Source organism: Dermacentor variabilis, chromosome 11 (assembly GCF_050947875.1).
Source record: "Dermacentor variabilis isolate Ectoservices chromosome 11, ASM5094787v1, whole genome shotgun sequence".
In the NCBI taxonomy this organism is placed as follows: Eukaryota; Metazoa; Arthropoda; class Arachnida; order Ixodida; family Ixodidae; genus Dermacentor; species Dermacentor variabilis.
The window spans coordinates 13,990,993-14,008,352 of NC_134578.1; the positions used below are offsets into that span (position 1 = coordinate 13,990,993).

Genomic DNA, 17,360 nt, shown 5'->3' on the forward strand with positions numbered 1-17,360 from the left:
GCTATTCACGATGCTAATGAAGATGACACCATCATCGGATGTCGCAGTGATGCTGACTGTGTGGCACGTCCTACAATCCTTAGGAAAGTCGTACCTGCTCACTCTCAACATTTACGTGTCTGACGGCTTGGTTAATAGAGCGGTGGCTGATGTCAAGCACGTGCAGTTCACCAAAATGTGCAGCCGCAAAAGTCATTACCTCCACTTTCACTCCCAAGCAACTGGTATTGTTGCTCACCTCAAGTTCCAAAGATATTTCTCAAGTCCCTTGTCCTTTCTTCTCCATTTTTCGCTCCGCCACTGTCACCTTGGAAAGAAAAAACACGTCCGACCTGCCGTCGCAAGCTGTTCCCCATGACGCAAGCGACTGCCGTCACTGTACATAAACCACAGGGTGGAACATACAGCGAGGTAGTCTACAATTACCACAAGCACCATCCAATGAAACTCGTCTACGTAGCTTGAAGTCAAGGCACCACTGCCAATATGGACTATAGTTAATGAACACAGAACATGACAGCAGCTTCTACCGCGGAAGGGAAAACCACTATCGGCCGTTGTCAGACGACATTTATCGATTACAAAACCATGCACTCAGTACAATAATCACCGAATGCTCTGCCATCCTGCGGTCAGCGCACACCTTGGCGCTATGCAACATCAACGTACGCTCGTTGCCTGCTTCCGCCTTTGATGTCTCGCATGACCATGTCATCCACGAGATAACACTGCTACCGTTTTCGGAAGCGGGCACAGACACTGTCATCGACTTGACGGGTTGTACCTGGAGTTGCTTTTCATGACAGCTTTAACGGAACTATGCTTTAACGGAACCTACTGACACAACTCGCTGCCCCAGTTGAGTTGTGAAAACGTCTGTAGCGTTAAAAATATCAGGGCTTAATCGTTCCAGCAGTCTACTTCTCACCAGGAACCTTGCCGAACGACGTCACTAACTTCCTGCTCCAAAACCTCCGTGCTGTGTGCACCGGCTGTCATTACTGGAGACAAAAATACAAAAATATGCTTCGGCGTGAAACTTAGTGGCTTCACATGTTCTTTGGTCACACTGCCTACTGCAAACAAGTCACACTGCCTACTACACTGCCTACTGTAGTCACACTATAGACGTCACACTATAGACGTCATCCCGAACGGACTACCTACCAACCACAAGGCGTTTGTCGCGGTTCTCGAGTCAACTGTGTTCCACTTACATTCACGTGTGTTCACATCATAATACTATATTTCATGCAACTCATTTCCATACATCAAAAAATATCCCCCTTACTGTTCGTCATCTGATTATTGCATTACTACAATTCTAAGCATGGTCGTTGAGTGGGCGCCCCATTGCGCACATGGCCCGCGCTCCCAGTCCCGTCCGCTGTGTGCCCAACAGCGGCCACACCAGGCGGTCAAGCCAAGACCACTGCTACAGTCCTACCTACATGTGTGGAGTTTTCTTTTGTGCCGTAGTCACAGCTATCTCATCTGCTCAGTTTTTTTATGTGCAGCGCACCAGCAATGCTGCACGGATCTGCAATGCAGTTCCTATACGGCCCTTCGCATCTGCACATGCGGTCCACGGGAGCTGCTTCTCAATGCCAACTTTGCGCCAAGCCTCGTCGTGGTCGTCCAGTCTTTCTCTTCATATCGGTCTGGATAAACTGCAGCACATCTGTATCTTACTCTTAAATCTGCTAGCCTTACTTTGCATACCATTCCAATATGTTGCAATCACACTCATTCCTTATACATCAATACGAATTCTACGAATTCTACATCAGCAAATTTTTTTCACCGCGGTAGTTGTACCACTCTATGATCACTGTTCATGGAACGATGCCAGAATACGATTATACAGGAGTATTCAAATCAAACAAGTATTCAGTTTCTTTTGCATGAAATTTGTCACGGATTTCAACACTAAGGTCAACACTAATTTTTTTTTTCTTTTTTGCAACTTCATATTAAGGACTGAGGGTCTTGGTTACGTGTTTTGCAACTGCTAAATGTCGTAGACTTCCGATGATAGTGTCGGTCATTTGACTGTGACTAACATGAATACTTGCAAATGTTCCCTTGTTCTAGGTGAAGAAACATGGAGTCATCGGTGCACCCACTTTTTCAGAGAGAGCCACCAGGCAAGCTTGTCAGGCAAGTAACAGCTCTCGTGCTTCTTCACTGTGTGTTACATTGTTGTATCAAAGTGCACTGCCATATTCGAATCAAAGTTCAGCCTGGTTCAAGGAATAAAGGTGTACAAGATTTCCGTAGGTCTCAACCAATTACCACTAGGCCAAACAATGGGACATGAGGTTTCTATACTTCAAAGCCGGCCAATGCCAACTGTGCCCAGCCAACATAACCAAATACAAAGTTAGCTTGTTTGCCAATTTAACACACAGTTAACTCTCATTCCCTGAAAGATAGCAAGTGACACTAAGGTGAGCACAAGACCTGAGCCACTGAAAGCTAGTAAAAGGAAAGGCAAACCTGAGGACCGGAAAAAACGACCGATTTTCCGTCAACGCGTCACTGCAGGCATGCCGTGGATGTGAAACCGAGGCTACAGGAATTCGTTGTGCTCGCCGTGGACACCCAAATGTCCACAATCTGAACATCTGCTCAACCTTTACGTTCCCCTTTTCACTGTACATGGCTAAGCCGCAGACAGTTTCTTCCATAAGGGTCGATCCCCCATCAGCTCAGGTCTGTGGTGTCGCAACACATCAAATGCCTGCCGATGCAGACGCCTCTGTGGGAGGCCATGTTGGGCAGGTAGGTTCCCATCATTGTTTTTAGAACACTCTCATAGAGCCCAAAAAAAGAACTTTTGAACACTTCCAGTAAATTTCCTCGTCCTCCATTTGGGAAACGGGACACTAGGTCAGCCTTACGCTGTATGGTTCATATGCAACCTCTACCCTTTTCAGTATAAGCACTTGAGTGGCACCAATTGCCTGTTGCATTTCGCCTACGTCCCTGGTAAATTCAGTGTTCCTCTAACAAGAGGTACTCGATAGCTACCATTCTTTCACTTTCCATTCACTGTGTATGCCCTATACCATTTCTTCCAACGTGCCATCAATTCTCATAAAGGGCGCCTCCTTAATCAGGAGAAGAATAAATTAAATTGTCTCGAAGCTCACCTTCTGTCGTTGACGTCGATGAGAGCAGCCAGTTGAGGTCATAGAAGACCCTCGTCGTGAAGGCCCTTATTGCACACCCTTTTTATGGAAATGTATTCTTCGGCGGGCACAGAATAAAATATGCAGTGCAGGCACTGCTTCGGCCTAACTACTGCTTCAATAGGTGAGTAGTCAGCCTCAGAAATCCAATGTTAATATAAACGCACATATTTGCGTCAATCACCAAAGGCGCAGATTTTTTTCTGAGGTATCTGTGGTCAGATTGTCCTTGTGGGAAATCAGCCTGCCTGCACCATACTTTGAGGAATGACTGAAGCTGCAGACGTGTTTCGATTGTGTACCGTTTTTTTTTTTTTTTTTTTTTTACAACTGAAAAGGACACCACAGAAAAATATAGTTGGCGAACATTATTCAGAAATGAACTTCTGTATCTACCGACGAGCACTGTGGTCACATTGGCACCTGTGAGCAGAAAAGATGTTCCAGAGTTCATTGTTAATAGCCTTTGTAATGCCGTGCATAACATCCTTGGGTTGTTCCAATGTACAGGATGGCCATTGACTTGATCTTACGAGAATGTGTACGTTTTTACCATGTTCGCTTTGTAAGGCTTAAAATATTGGGCCTGCATTTTGAAAGCCAAAGAGAGCTGTTCTATAAGACCAGGACAGTTTTTCCATAACCCCTTGATGTCTCTCTCTGCACAGTGAGTATTATTTATGCAGGCAATAGAGCTAACAATTCTACTCCATGAACCATTAGTCATTTCAGTGCTGTAACTCCTCACTTCGCAATCATGAACATTGTGGCAGTTCTGGTCGGTGTACGTTTGTTTGTGCATAAACAGTGAATGCATAGGCAACACCACTGGCATTAGAAAAAGAAGATACAGTTTCACAAAGCAAGGAATGCAATAGTAACATATTGGAATGGTATACAAAGTAAGGCTAGCAGCTTCAGGAGCAATATGAATAGTGAACTTTTGAATTAATCTCAGCACAGTCTTGGATCGAAGAAGAATCGCCTCCTTCCTGGAGGGAGCCCGTGCTCACGAGCACGTGCAGCCAGGGGCTACCTGAACGGCACGGAATAAAAAGAATGCCTGATGCTTTGACCCTCGCTTCTTGTCAGTAAATCTTACGCCATCTTAATGGTTGTGGTGCGGAAGATCCGGGATCTCCTACCGGAGACCACGGAAAGCTACGAGTGAACTGACCATAATGGAGAGGCTGCAATCGAAGTGCACGTCGAGACGATCACTGAACACCACGCTCATCAACGAGGCAAGGGCTATTCTCAGCGATGAAACAGCCACCATAGATCAGCTCAACACTATTTACGGGCGTCTCACGGTGAATAACGATGAGCTGAACAAGACCAACGAGGATCTAGAGAGCCACATAGTTGATGAAGAGCTTGAGCAGGAATGCAACACCGTTGTGGAATACGAGGACAACACTACCAACGTCATGAGCGAGCTGCTTAGCAAGCGAGGCCATGTTACGTCATAAACACAGGAGCTCCGGATTTCATCGACAGTCATTCTCTGGAGCCAAGCTACCCAAGCTTACCATCGCCCCATTTGCTGGTGATTTGTGTTGATTGAACGACTTCTGAACAAAAATTACGCCAGAAGACACGGTAAAACGGCAGAACAACTGCCAGAATACTAACAAGGAATCCAAGCACAAACACGACTGTGTGCGCATCTTTAGGGAAAGACCGGCGTACCATCGAGGATTCATCGACGAGCGTCCTCCTGCAGACATTCCAAGCTTGGGCAGTAGCAGACGTCACCTGTCGAAATATCAGAGGTGTCATAGATGGAAGCAGCCAGCGCACATTCCTCACAGAACGGCTATCACGACAACTGAAGTTGCAGTGTGTGGGCTCTACCATCATTGCGCGCAATATGTTTCCAAGCAACTCGAATCGAACAGTGCAGAAGCTGCATGTTGTGCAGCTCCGTCTGGGGAGCAAGTTCTCAGATATGGAAGTTGCCTTGCAAGCGATAGAAATTCCACACGTGTGCCAAGATATCAAGCCACGTACAACCAGCTGACTGTTCGTCACAGAATCTGTTGTCGGGGAAGCAGGCATAAGCGTTCTCATCGGTTCTGACCAAATGTGGAATGTGATCACGGGTGAAGTCACTCGATGCGAGAACAATGAGACACCGATTGCTATCAACTCTAAGTTAGGGTGGATATTTCAAGGCAACACCAACTGCATGGCATCAGATATAACAGCTTCGGCATGCGTACTGAAGATGAGTACAAATTCCTCCACTCATTTTGGGAACTTGAGAGCATGCGAATATCAGATGCCGTTGACAATGAGCAGGCTCAGTCCTGTATTGATGAAATTAAAAGAAACCATCACTTTTAGGGACAGAAGATACAAAGTAATATTGCCCTGGAGGTCGAGCTCTCGGACAACAAGCTAGTCGCAATAACGAGACTTTTGAACCTTGTCTCCCGACTGTCGAGCAAGCAAGGACTTTTAGAGGTTCATGACAACACCATACGGGAGTAACTGCGGACTGGACATACGGAGATTGTTGAAGGGACACCGCTGGATCCGACAAAGGTTTATTACATGCCGCACAGGAAAGTGATCCGAGAGCACGCACTAACCACAATAATCAGAATAGTTTTCGACGCTTCTTCGCACGCCAAAGGGTGCTTCTCAATAAATGAATGCCTCGAAAAGGGTGAAAACCTTTACCAGGATCTGGTGAAGGTACTATTACGCTTCAGAACGCACCATATACCTCTGCTAGCCGACATTGAGAAAGCATTCCTTCAAATTTCAAAAGCAGAGGACAGAGATGCCTTTCGATTCCTCTGGTTTGAAAAAAGAAGCACTGCGTTTCTCCGGAGAGGAGATTCAAGAGTGGAGGATGACGCGAGTGCCATTCGGAGCAACATGTAGCCCCTTCCTACTGACAGCAACTATACTCCATCACCAAAGAGTATGCCTTCAAGAAAAGCCAGTACCCTGAAACTTCTCAGCAAGTCATTCTACGTAGATTATTTAGTGGTCTGAGCAGAGTCAGATGAAGTGCTTTAAATCTGCCGGGAAGCCAAAGAGATTATACAGGAGGCAGGAATGATGCTAAGGAAATGGACTACCAACTCAGATGGTCTGATTAACGCATTGGAGCACGAGGAACAGTTGGCAGGCAAAGAACTGGCTGCCCTCCACAGGACAAGCGTGAAGGTACTTGGAATCACATGAAATCCGTCCACGGATACTTTCATTTTGTCTTTGAGGGGCCTTCTCGAATTTATGAAAGAAAAAGATGATACCAAGCAGTTTGTTCTTCAAGCAGCTTCATGGATATTCGACCCAACAGGATTTGTTGCGCCATTCACCATTGCCATCAAGATATTCAAAAAATTGTGGACACGTGGAATAGGCTGGGATGAGCAGCTACCTCAGGATCTTCAAAAAAAAATGGCATGAATGGGGGAGCCAGCTACCAGTCTTGCAGAATATTTCCATACCACGTTATCTTGGCAGCGGAACCAAATCACCTCGAGTGCTGCAGGCTCACATATTTTGCAACGCAAGCCCTTCGGCATACAGTGCAGCGTTCTGCATCGTACCGAGCTGCTCAGCGAGGCCAGAGTTGTTGATCGCAAAAGCACGTGTGGCACCTATCAATACAGTGACACTGCCACGGCTGGAGCTTCTAGGAGCCTTGATCGGAGCAAGGCTACTTAATTACGTCTCAAGTCCCCAACCGACTTTTGAGATCCAAGGTACAGTGTGGTCGGATTCCACAATTACGTTCTCATGGCACAAAAGGCGACGCAACGAAGTGGAAGCAATTTGTGTCGAACAGAGAGAAGGAGATCAGGGAAGGAAACCGATCCTTCTTTGTGTAAGTGTTGTCCAGGACAGGCAAATCCTGCTGACCTACTGACACGTGGAGTTTCAATGGATAAGTTATTGTATAACCGTACGTGGCTGCATAGACCAGACCGACTAGGCGAGTCAGAAGATAGATGGCCACTGCAACCCCCAGAACCTGTCAGCACTGACGATAGGATAATCTGCGAGATGACTGCCGTTCACGTCGCGAACTCCAGTGCGACGAAGTCAACATCGATTCTGGACATTGACAGCTACAGCAGAATCGATAAGCTGCCCAGGGTCACGGCATGCATGTTGAGATTTATCGAATACTACCGATTCAAAAACAGAGTGCACATTGGTTTTCTAGCAGCCAAAGAGATCACTGAAGCTGAAAAATATTGGATCAGACATGTACAGCAGCAAGCCTTCAGCAAAGATATAAGTTCGATTTCAACAGGTACAGCAGCAAAGAAAACATCTCGCATCAAAGACCTCAACGCATTCTTGGGTGCCGACAGCATCCTGGGGATGGGCGGGCGCCTAATGCACCTTGATGCATCTTAGGAGGCAAAAAACACAGTCATCCTCCTCCACAATCATCACTTTTCTACATCATTGACAATGCGAGCACACTGCGAAATACCACACGGAAGCGCGAGGGACACCCCGTGACAGTTGCGAGAGCACTATTGGATCTGCCGGGCAAGAACATTAGTGAAGCCATACGTCCGGACGTTTCAGAATCGGCCCTGGCAATGCTCCAGCAGTTCCTATAGCACGTCATGGCGTAAGGCCGACGAACCCATTCGAAGTCGCTGGCGTTGGCTTCGCCGGACCACTAATTGTAGCGACTCAAGCCGGAGAAACAAAATGTTAAATATAGCTCTTCGCATGTGCCACATCACGAGCAGTGCACCTAGAACTAGTGTCCAGCATGACCTCAGAAGCATTCCTCATGTCCTTACGACGGTTTGTAATGCGAAAGGGTCTACCTCGCATCATTTATTCAGACAACGCAAGAACATTTAAGAAGACGTCAAAAGACAGAGCAGCTTTTCAAGTTGCTTTCCCAAAAGGCCGTAACAGCATACTTGAGCCAGAAGAGTATCACTTGGAAATCTATTCCCAGCGCAATGTGGTGGGGCAGCTGGTGGGAGCGTCTGGTCAGGATGATCAAGCTTCCACTGAGAAGGGTTCTCGGCAAAGCTCGACCTAACGTTGAAGAACTGACGATTGTGCTTACAGAAGTCGAAGCGGTCGGGAACTCGAGGCCTCTCCCCTCGAGTGGTGGCTCGACTTCAAGCTACGTAGACGAGTTTCAGTGGATGGTGCTTGTGGTAATTGTAGACTACTTCGCTGCATGTTCCACCCAGCGGTTTATGTATAGTGACAGCAGTTGCTTGCATCATGGGGAACAGATCGCGACGGCAGGTCAGACACGTTTTTTCTTTCCAAGGTGACAGTGGTGGAGCGAAGTTCGATGGAAACGGAAAGGAAAAGACAAGCAACTTGAGAAATATACTTGGAACTTGAGGCTAGCAACAATACCAGTTACTCGAGAGTGAAAGTGGAAATAACGACTTTTGCGGCTGCACATTTTGGCAAACTGCATGTGCTTGAAATCAGCCACCGTTCTATTGACCAATCCTTCAGACATTTAAATGTTGAGTAAGCCCGTACAACTTCCCTAAGGATAGTACGATGTGCCACACAGTCAACATCACTGCGACAGCCGATGATGGCGTCACCTTCATTAGCCTCGTGAATAGCATCCAGGTCTTGGGCGGCGTTGTGTTTAGGGTAAGCCTTAGTGACGAGTATGCCCTTGCATACGCAACTAACGGTCCGTTCGGGCAACCGTCCGAGGCTCACGGGCTCCAGGGAACGATTCCGGCGGCTAGCGGTCCGCAACGGTGGTCGTGCCTGTGGTCCCGCCGCAGAGCTGCCGCCGAAACCGAACAGTGCTGCATTACGCGTGGCCGCCGCCAGTGCTTCCGGCCCTGCTACGCTGGCAGGAACCAGCAGAGCTCGCCGCAAACGGGCCTGTCATGTTCCTCGAGCCCAAAGCGGTGAGCGTCTTCTTCGCTCTCGCTCCCGGAGCTGGGGCGTGGCAGCCCCACTAGACATGGCTGCGGGCATTTGGAGTACCGTGAGGACACTACCGTGGTTCTGCGCGTGAGTTACTCATCAGTCGGGGGAGAGCGCACACTCGCCACAACGAGTTTTGCCACGTAGACACGGATGACTAGAATAGTACCACGAAGCCTGCCCTAGGCTTTTGTGTTGTAAGTACTCTTGTGTTCTGCGTGTATTCTCGTGTGTTCTGGCGGCTGCTTTGTCGATACGTGGGGTCACACACTCTGGCATAGAAGTGATATAGACAATGTCTGCTATCCATGCCTTTCTCGCTGTGTGTTGAGGGCTGGGCACACGAACCCCAGTGTGTATCACAGCCCTGGCGTCCTTGTTGGAGCGGAATAGACTGACATCTCGAGGACAGCAGCACTTAGCGTCGTATTTTGGAACAAAGCACGCCTGAAGCATCTCAACATCTTTTCGAGCACACGACTTTCGCGGATCTTTGGCGGTGAGGTGGAGAATACGGCGTGGCTCGGGCGGAGAACTTGCGCAAGTTGAAAAGCCAAGTGACGAGGATGTTGAAGATGCGGCATGTTTTACTGCGTTTCTACGCCTCGCTGGTGCAGACGTGGGGCAGCTGGCAGAAGTAACCACACACGATGGAAGCCCAAGCCACCGAAAGGGTCGTCAATTGCCTGTGATCTGTCGCAGGCGGTCGTCGACACGTGCGAGAGTGTTACTGCTCATCATGTTGCATTCATCCACAATGACGCACTTGACGATGAATGCTGTACGGAAGGAGTTTAGATCTCTGTCTCGCAAACCCCCACCAGCACACATAGCGAGCTTGAGATCGGTGAGCACAGTGAGTCCACCGATCGCTACCGCAGCCTTGCCTGTAGAGGCGCCCACGACGTATGCACGTGCAGGCAGTATTAGTGCAGCAGTTGTACACATCTGTAATAAGGCGCAGAACAAAGATCTTGCCACAACGGGCAATACCAGTCAGCAAGCTTTCAGTGGGTCGAAAGTATATGGTCGTTAGGCGTTGAATGACTTCGCAAGCAACTTTGACCAGTTCCTTTTTGGCGAGGCATTTCAATTCCTTGTAGGTGTCACCAGTCATGACGTATTGACGCGTGCAGACGGCTGGGCAATGACCTCTTGCCGCTACAGTTATTATCAGGGGCTCTGAGCAAATCTGTGTCTGTTTACTTGTCAACAAAAGGAACGTGGCATCGCTGAGTTGCAGTGTGCAATTCTCTATCCCGGCCTTTATCCGTGCACATCTGGAGACAGATGTGATGCAACTGGCGGATGTCGAACTTGCTGTCGTACTCGGTCCTTTTGAGCAGGAAGGTGTCCATGTTGTCAGCGTACATAAGCTCAAAGCGTTGCCAGTCAAAATATCTACTTCCTGGCGGGAAGGAAGGAACCGTGGGAACGCTTCTCATTTATAGTTGAGTTACAAGTCGATAGTGTCGGAGGGGAAACAAATGGCTGCTAGTTTGCTGGTTTACTTCTGGATTGCTGGTTGGCAGGTGCGGAGATTGTAATGAACAACAAGGTCTGTCGCGCACGTGTCTTGCAAATTGTCTGGACGGCTTTCATATTTTCTCAACAATGCCAATTTCCATACGTCCGTGGACGTCGCATCGAGACCAATTGCTTCCATGTGCACGCGTTTTGGGAATGTGCGATCGCTCTTGCGGAAGGCATGTGGCAATGTAGATGATAAATATACTGGTCTCGCACATATCCTGTCGGAGGAACGTCCAAGCAGCTTCTTGGCCACTCGTCTCAATAGCCTAGAGCATCTGAACGCCGAGTAACCAAAGCTCCTGGCCGTCATGTCTCTTTGAGGTGTCCACCAAAATATCTGAGACATCTTTGCGGAGGTTTGAAACTCCGCGACTTGACTTATTCACGACATACGCAGCACACGAGTAGGCGCCTTAGAAGATCTGGAGGTCCAAGTTCGAATCGAGCATGGAGGCTACTTATGGATTCAATATGTTGATGCACTTTTGCTGCATTGTTCGTTCGTTAAATAAGATTGGGTGCATCATGCCAGCGTGAAACACGCAGATGTAGTTTTCCTGGGAAGTGACTGCATGGTCATGCAGGAATTGGCCAATGTTGTCGTAGTCTGCCTTCTAGAGCGGCGTGCATCTGCAAGAAGCGTTCCTTTAGTGCCATATGCCACATGGCACTAAAGTGGGTCAGAAATGAGCGCCAAAATGGCGACAGTTGCCGCACTCATAGCAGGTTTTGGTGTGTTGGAGAACCAGAGTGCACAGGCGCGGCAAGAGAGGTATCAAGGGCCAGAAGGTTTGTTGCAAGGGGGATCGTTTCTGGCATGTTCGAGGAAACTTTCACCAAGGGCAAGTGCTCGAATTCAATGTACTTTGAGTAATCGATGAAACAGCAAGGTTCGAAAGTCGAGTGAGTGCGGCTACACAGGACGCTTAGGGGGATGCATAGGAACTTGTTAAAATAAATGGCACACACCACGGGGTCACCGATGACAAGCTGTTCTTCATGGATGGATGCAATTTCCAAAACGTGCACTTGTAGGCCAGGATCATGATGACACAACCGCTCATATGGTGTTAGTAATCGTGGCCAATGCCTCTCCGACGCCTACAGGGTGAGCAACACAGTCGACTTGCCAAGCTGCCATATCATAGCAAAGCTCATAGTGGACCGCAATGGGAACGCCCTTTGTAAAGCCCATGTCTTGGTCATTGATATCTCGCACGAAGCGTTCATCTTCAAGTGTTTGGCGTGTGAATTTATCGGTGTCGTCGTTGACGAGAAACAAGATGGCCGGGCCACAACCAACTCCATATTGGAGCACTTTCATCGCTACGAACAAGATGTTGTGAGATGAGACACCTCGGCAGTCTCTGCGACTTATCTCACTGGCGGCATAAATAAAGGATGTGGGATGACATTCTGGTTTAACGCACTGGGGCAACCTATGGTGCGTCTGAAAGAAGGGCAACCCTTCCGCTTCTTCGTCATATATTATGCCGAGAGGTTGCTTGTGTTGAGCGGGAGCTAAGGCCTGGTAGCGCTCTTCGTCCCACGCCAGGGACAGTTGGAATGCGTTCAGTGCCACACATGCATCAACATGAATGTGGACGTCGGGACACTGGGGTAGAGTTGTGAGGAGAATCCTCGAGCAATCGGAATGCGTTGTTGTTGGGAAGACAGTCTAAAGAAAGTGCGTGAAGAGTGATACCAAAGTACCTACTCAGACACATCGAGTCGGGGTTTCAACTGAAAATTTTCGACCATGCGAGAGAGGCATGGTCACTTGTTGAGAAGCTTTAATTTAATGTGAACATTGACGACGTGGTGTTCGTGAATGTTTCGTGGTAATGATTTAACAAAATTTTCACTTCGACAGGGAAACTAGCGATAAGTCCTACGACGCCATACTGTCCTCTGACCTGCATAAGGAGTTGAATTTACATTAATGGTAGATGGGGAGCAATTAAACACTGGCTCACCAAATAGAGTTAACCCAATAGGAATAGCCGGGTAAACGTAAGCATCTATTTCGGAGAGGGTGGTATCGTACACCTTTGTAGTGTGCCACGTAATGTTGAGCAGACAAGAAAGGAATGCAGCTCTCGTTTGGAAACTCTGCAGCTATCAGGGGCATGTCAGCAACACGGATAGGCGAAAGCTCGGCTTTAAACCGAAGACGATTGCAAACATTGCATGCATGTCCAACTGGTTTATTGAAGAACTGCCTTTCAATATGCGCGGTAGCCGTCGCAACCTGTGCGTGTAGGCAGGACATGGTCACTTGTGGCAAGCGCCACTGTCACTTGTGTTGTGTTTCTGATCTCGCACTGCTGTATTGTCATGCGAGGCACGATGCGCTGGCAATTCCTGCTCCTGTAGTGTGGGTTCTTGTCTGTGCTGTCCCCTAGCGTCGGCTCACGGTACTTATGATGCGCGCCGCTTCGTCCTCGAGAACTGTACCATCCTGCCGGCATTGGCGATTCGCGTCAGCTTGAGCTTCCACGCTGCAGCAGCCTAACGGCTATAGCGATGTGCTTCTGCTTCCTTCTCCTGAACTTCAAGATGCTGTCGGCATTGTCGCCTCGCCTGAGCATCGTTTTTCTGCAGGTTCTCGTCTTGGTGCCCCCGTTGCTGAACTACAGCGTGCTTCGCATGCCCAGAGGCGCGTTTGTCCCTGCGTTTGGGCACGTATGTGAGCCCGCCCTTCTTCAGCGTGACTAGCGCTTCTTTCAAGATCTTTGGCGGCTGTTTTGTCGATACGTGGGGTCACACAACAGCATGAAGCAGCATGGAATGAACGCACTGCTACGCTGCAGAAACACTGGCCAACTGGCCGCTACTACTGCGACTAGTATGAGTGAGGTAACACTGGCATAGATGGGTAGGTTTTACACAGAAGACCTTCATGCCACGACAGTAATGAAGATGCGAGAGCACTCCAATGAAAGGTGATCTATGGGCGATAGACACAGTGGCGGCTCTTGGTATATAAGGGGGGCCGATTTCGATCGTGCATTTGCGACCCATTTGGTGCCTAGGCAGTTACGCGATTTTTGAAAGGCGGAAGTGTGAAACACACACAAATTCCAGGACGGTGCATTTTGTGTAAAGATAAAATGTAAGCCTGAAGATCGAAGTGTTGTTAAACGTTCGCTAGCGATAACGGCCGCCTGAAAGGTAGCGCGATAGCAAACGCGAAGGCTGGGTTACAACACAGGGAATTCATTAGATGCGCAACCTTTGTAATGTTAGCCGTTATTTCATGGTTAACATGGCATGGCGAATCCAAGAAAGATGCATAGTTTTGTGAAGACATCGTTAGAAGCATTCCCTACTGCAGTTGCGCACACTGCAGTATGTGGAGATGCAGTGAAGAGGGGAAGGTGGGACAACATCAAGTAGCATGCTGCTGCGGTCACAGAAATGAGCACAAACACAAGTGCATTTCTTGTAGCATGAAATTATGAAATGCAAGCGAACCTGTTCGCCGACGTTTGTCGATGAAGTAAAATCTGCCGGGAGTGCATGTCGTGCAGGCGTGACTGTAACGACGAGCGCCGTATTAGTTTGCCAACAGCCGTATATGCATGACACCGTCGAAGGGTGTACCACGCGCTTTGAGGTATTACCATGCGCGAAAGAATTATGCAACTACAGACTCACGACTCACAAGTTTGCCACCTTGCATGGCCTCCCATGTCCGGGCTCTGTGTCGTGACACTTTTTTTCGGTGGCTGCTCGTGAGTACCGCGAAAGCAGCGGTCATGCGATTGTTGCAAGGATGATTGCATATACAGCCACCTGCAAAGCCCGAAGCTGTGTTTACCGTGTAACGGAAGCCGTGTACACATATAAAGCATCGCTGAAGGCACCCTTGTGTTTGCCTTGTAGCATGAATGCAGTTGTTCATGCGCAACCAGGTAGATTGGAGTGCGTGTGTGCGGAGTTGAACCCATACATAAAAATGCATTAGAACTCGTTATTTGCCCCCACGTTATCACATCATAGTGTCTTATGCAGCTTCATACATAGACAAACATGTAGTTAAAGTCATTTCTGTTCACTTCAGATAAGCAATGAGCATCACATAAAGTCGTATTTGCGCCCTAAAAGTGGAGCAATGATTGCGATTGCAAATTCTAGACAGCTACATGAAATAGGCCGTATGAACTTGTAAACAAAGGCATACTAATTAAATTAACAAACATGGCATCAGTGCGCACAGCAAAAAATGAACACATCACATTCAATGACCACAGGCGCTGTCAAAATGCTGCCATCAGGAAACACGGCAGCAGCAGCAAGAAGTAACCATGTGCTGTCTATTGCTGCAACACAAACTCTGTCATGAACACACGGCAAACAGAGCTACAATGCATCGGCACCCCTCAACTACCCGCAATGCAGATCGATCTCAAGGTACGGCCGCACACAGCCGTCCCGTATGCAGTTGCACCCACATCAAAACACTGCCGCCCCTCCCCCGGTGCCTAAAAACATTGGGTGCCTTACGCACGACGACAAGCGCCACCTCTTTCCCACTTTTCGAAACAGAGCCATGACGCACGTCTCCCAGGCAATTTCCAGCATTCCTTGTTCATTTTGTTACGTCCTCATATCAAACTGCTGCTCCATCAACTCTAAGGCGTCGGATTCAAAAAAAAATAAAGGAGTGTGCCGTTTCGGCAGGTGGGTACCTACCAAATCTATGCCGAACAATGTGACACGAGATTTCTCTATTTCAAAGCGTGCCAATGCTAACTGTGCCACAGCCACTGCAGCTTAAAATAATTTTAGCTTGGTTGGCAATTAGAGTCAAATTAATTCTCACTGCTTGAAAGAATGGAACTGACCCAAAGGTGAGTAAAACACCGGAGAGAATAAAAGCCAGTAAGACAAAAGGCAAACAGGAGGACAGGAAGAAACAACCGACATCCCCTTGATGGGTCACTACAGAGAGTCCCTGTATGTGAAGGCGAGGTCAAAGGGATTCTTTGCATCTGCCTGTGTCCAAAAACTGAGCATCAACTCAACCTTGACCATCCCTTTTTCCCCGTACACGGCTAAGCACCACACAGTCATTCGCGATGTGGTCAATCCCCCACGTGCTCGGGCCCGTGGTGTCGCAACACACCAAACGCCTGCTTACACAGGCGCCCCTGCGGGAGGCCATGTTGGGTCGGTTCCCATCGTTGTTTTTAGAACAGTCGTATAGAACCCAAAAAGGGAACAACTTTGGAGCACTTGCAATCAATTTCCTCGCCTTCAGTTTTGAAGGCTGTGCACTAGGTCAGCCTTCCGCTGTATTGTTCATATGCAACCTCTGCCCTTCACAACCTAAGCACTTGAGTGACACCAACTGCCTGTTGCATTTCGTCTGCGTCCCTGGTAGCTTCAGACTTCCCCTAACAAGCAGACACTTGATAGCTACCAATCTAACTTTCCATTCACTGTGTACACCTTATACCGTTTCCTCCAGCGTGCAGTCTAATACTCATAAAGGGTGCCTCTTAATCAGAAGAATTATTATAGTCTTGCAGCTCACCTTCACTCGTTGACGTCGATGAGAACAGCCAATTCAGGCCACTGAAGACCCTCGTCACGAAGGCCCTCACCGCACGCCGCTCCTTGTGGCGATGTATTCGCTTGTTCCAAAAGACGACACTCCCGGCAGCCGCAGCTTAGGCCTTACTGCAGCTCCAAGAGGTCGGTAGTCAGGCTCGGAAATCCCAGGTTCAGACATGAGCAGTCAAATCTGCATCAGTTCTCAAAGCGGAACGTTTGTCCGGAGGTTGCTGTGGACAGGTTGTCGTCATGTGAAATTGGGTTGTCGGCAGCATACTTTGAGGAATGACTGATATTACAGCTACCAATCTCTCATGTGATTTTCATTCACTTTGTGTGCCCGATACCGTTTCTCCCAACGTGCCATCTCATTCTCATAAAGGATCTCTCCTTAATCAGGAGAAGAATAAATAAATTGTCTTGCAGCTCACCTTCACTCGTCTACGTCTCGAGAACTGCCAGTTGAGGCCACTGAAGACCCTCGTCACAAAGGCCCTTACTGCAACGCCGCTTTTGGACTTATCAGTCCAAAAGACGATGTGCCCGGCAGCCACAGCTTAGGCCTAACTGCTGCTCCAAGAGGCGGATAGTCGGGCTCTGATATCCCAGGTTCCGACATGAGTGGTCAAATCTGCATCATTCTCAAAGGGAAAATCTTTCCGGAGGTTCCTTTGGTCAGGTTGTCGTCCTGTGAAATTGGATTGTCAGCAGCATACTTTGAGGAACGACGGATATTGCAGAACTCTCAGCACTGTCAGCAAAAAAAAATATGCTTGGTCCAAATCATTCAGAAGTGAAGTTCAATTTGTTTCCGTATACAACATCTTCCGACCAGCGTTCTGGGCACTCTGGCCCATCCAGGCGGTAAAGTTGTTGCAGAGTTCGTTGTGCTTTTTCTCTATATGGCCTTGTGTCAGGAGACATCAGAAAGCGGTTATTACGGCAAAGGAATGGTTCCTCAATTACTTCCATGTTCCACAAAAGCCTTGTACTATTTTCATTCACAAGAAGCCGGACAAAACAGACTTTCAGCTCACTTGAAGACGCGTTATAAACCAAATTACCCGATCACAGCTGCAAAATATACTTCTGCACCACCTGTTTCATAGCTTCACTGCACTTGGTATTTGTTATACTTGTACACACTGCAGCCACCTG

The 17,360-nt window shown here is 48.2% G+C and overlaps 2 long non-coding RNA genes across 2 annotated transcripts in view; one reads left to right on the forward strand and one right to left on the reverse strand.

The window, feature by feature from the left end:
- Positions 1–16,258, reverse strand: part of LOC142563590 (uncharacterized) — a 33,346-nt gene extending 17,088 nt beyond the window's left edge. The window contains exon 1 of the long non-coding RNA XR_012824348.1: positions 16,183–16,258. This is a non-coding gene — a long non-coding RNA (uncharacterized LOC142563590). The remainder of the gene's footprint in view (positions 1–16,182) is intronic.
- LOC142563586 (uncharacterized) overlaps positions 1–17,360 on the forward strand; it is a 53,046-nt gene that overhangs the window by 20,418 nt on the left and 15,268 nt on the right. Inside the window, exon 2 of the long non-coding RNA XR_012824345.1 lies at positions 2,095–2,160. This is a non-coding gene — a long non-coding RNA (uncharacterized LOC142563586). The remainder of the gene's footprint in view (positions 1–2,094; positions 2,161–17,360) is intronic.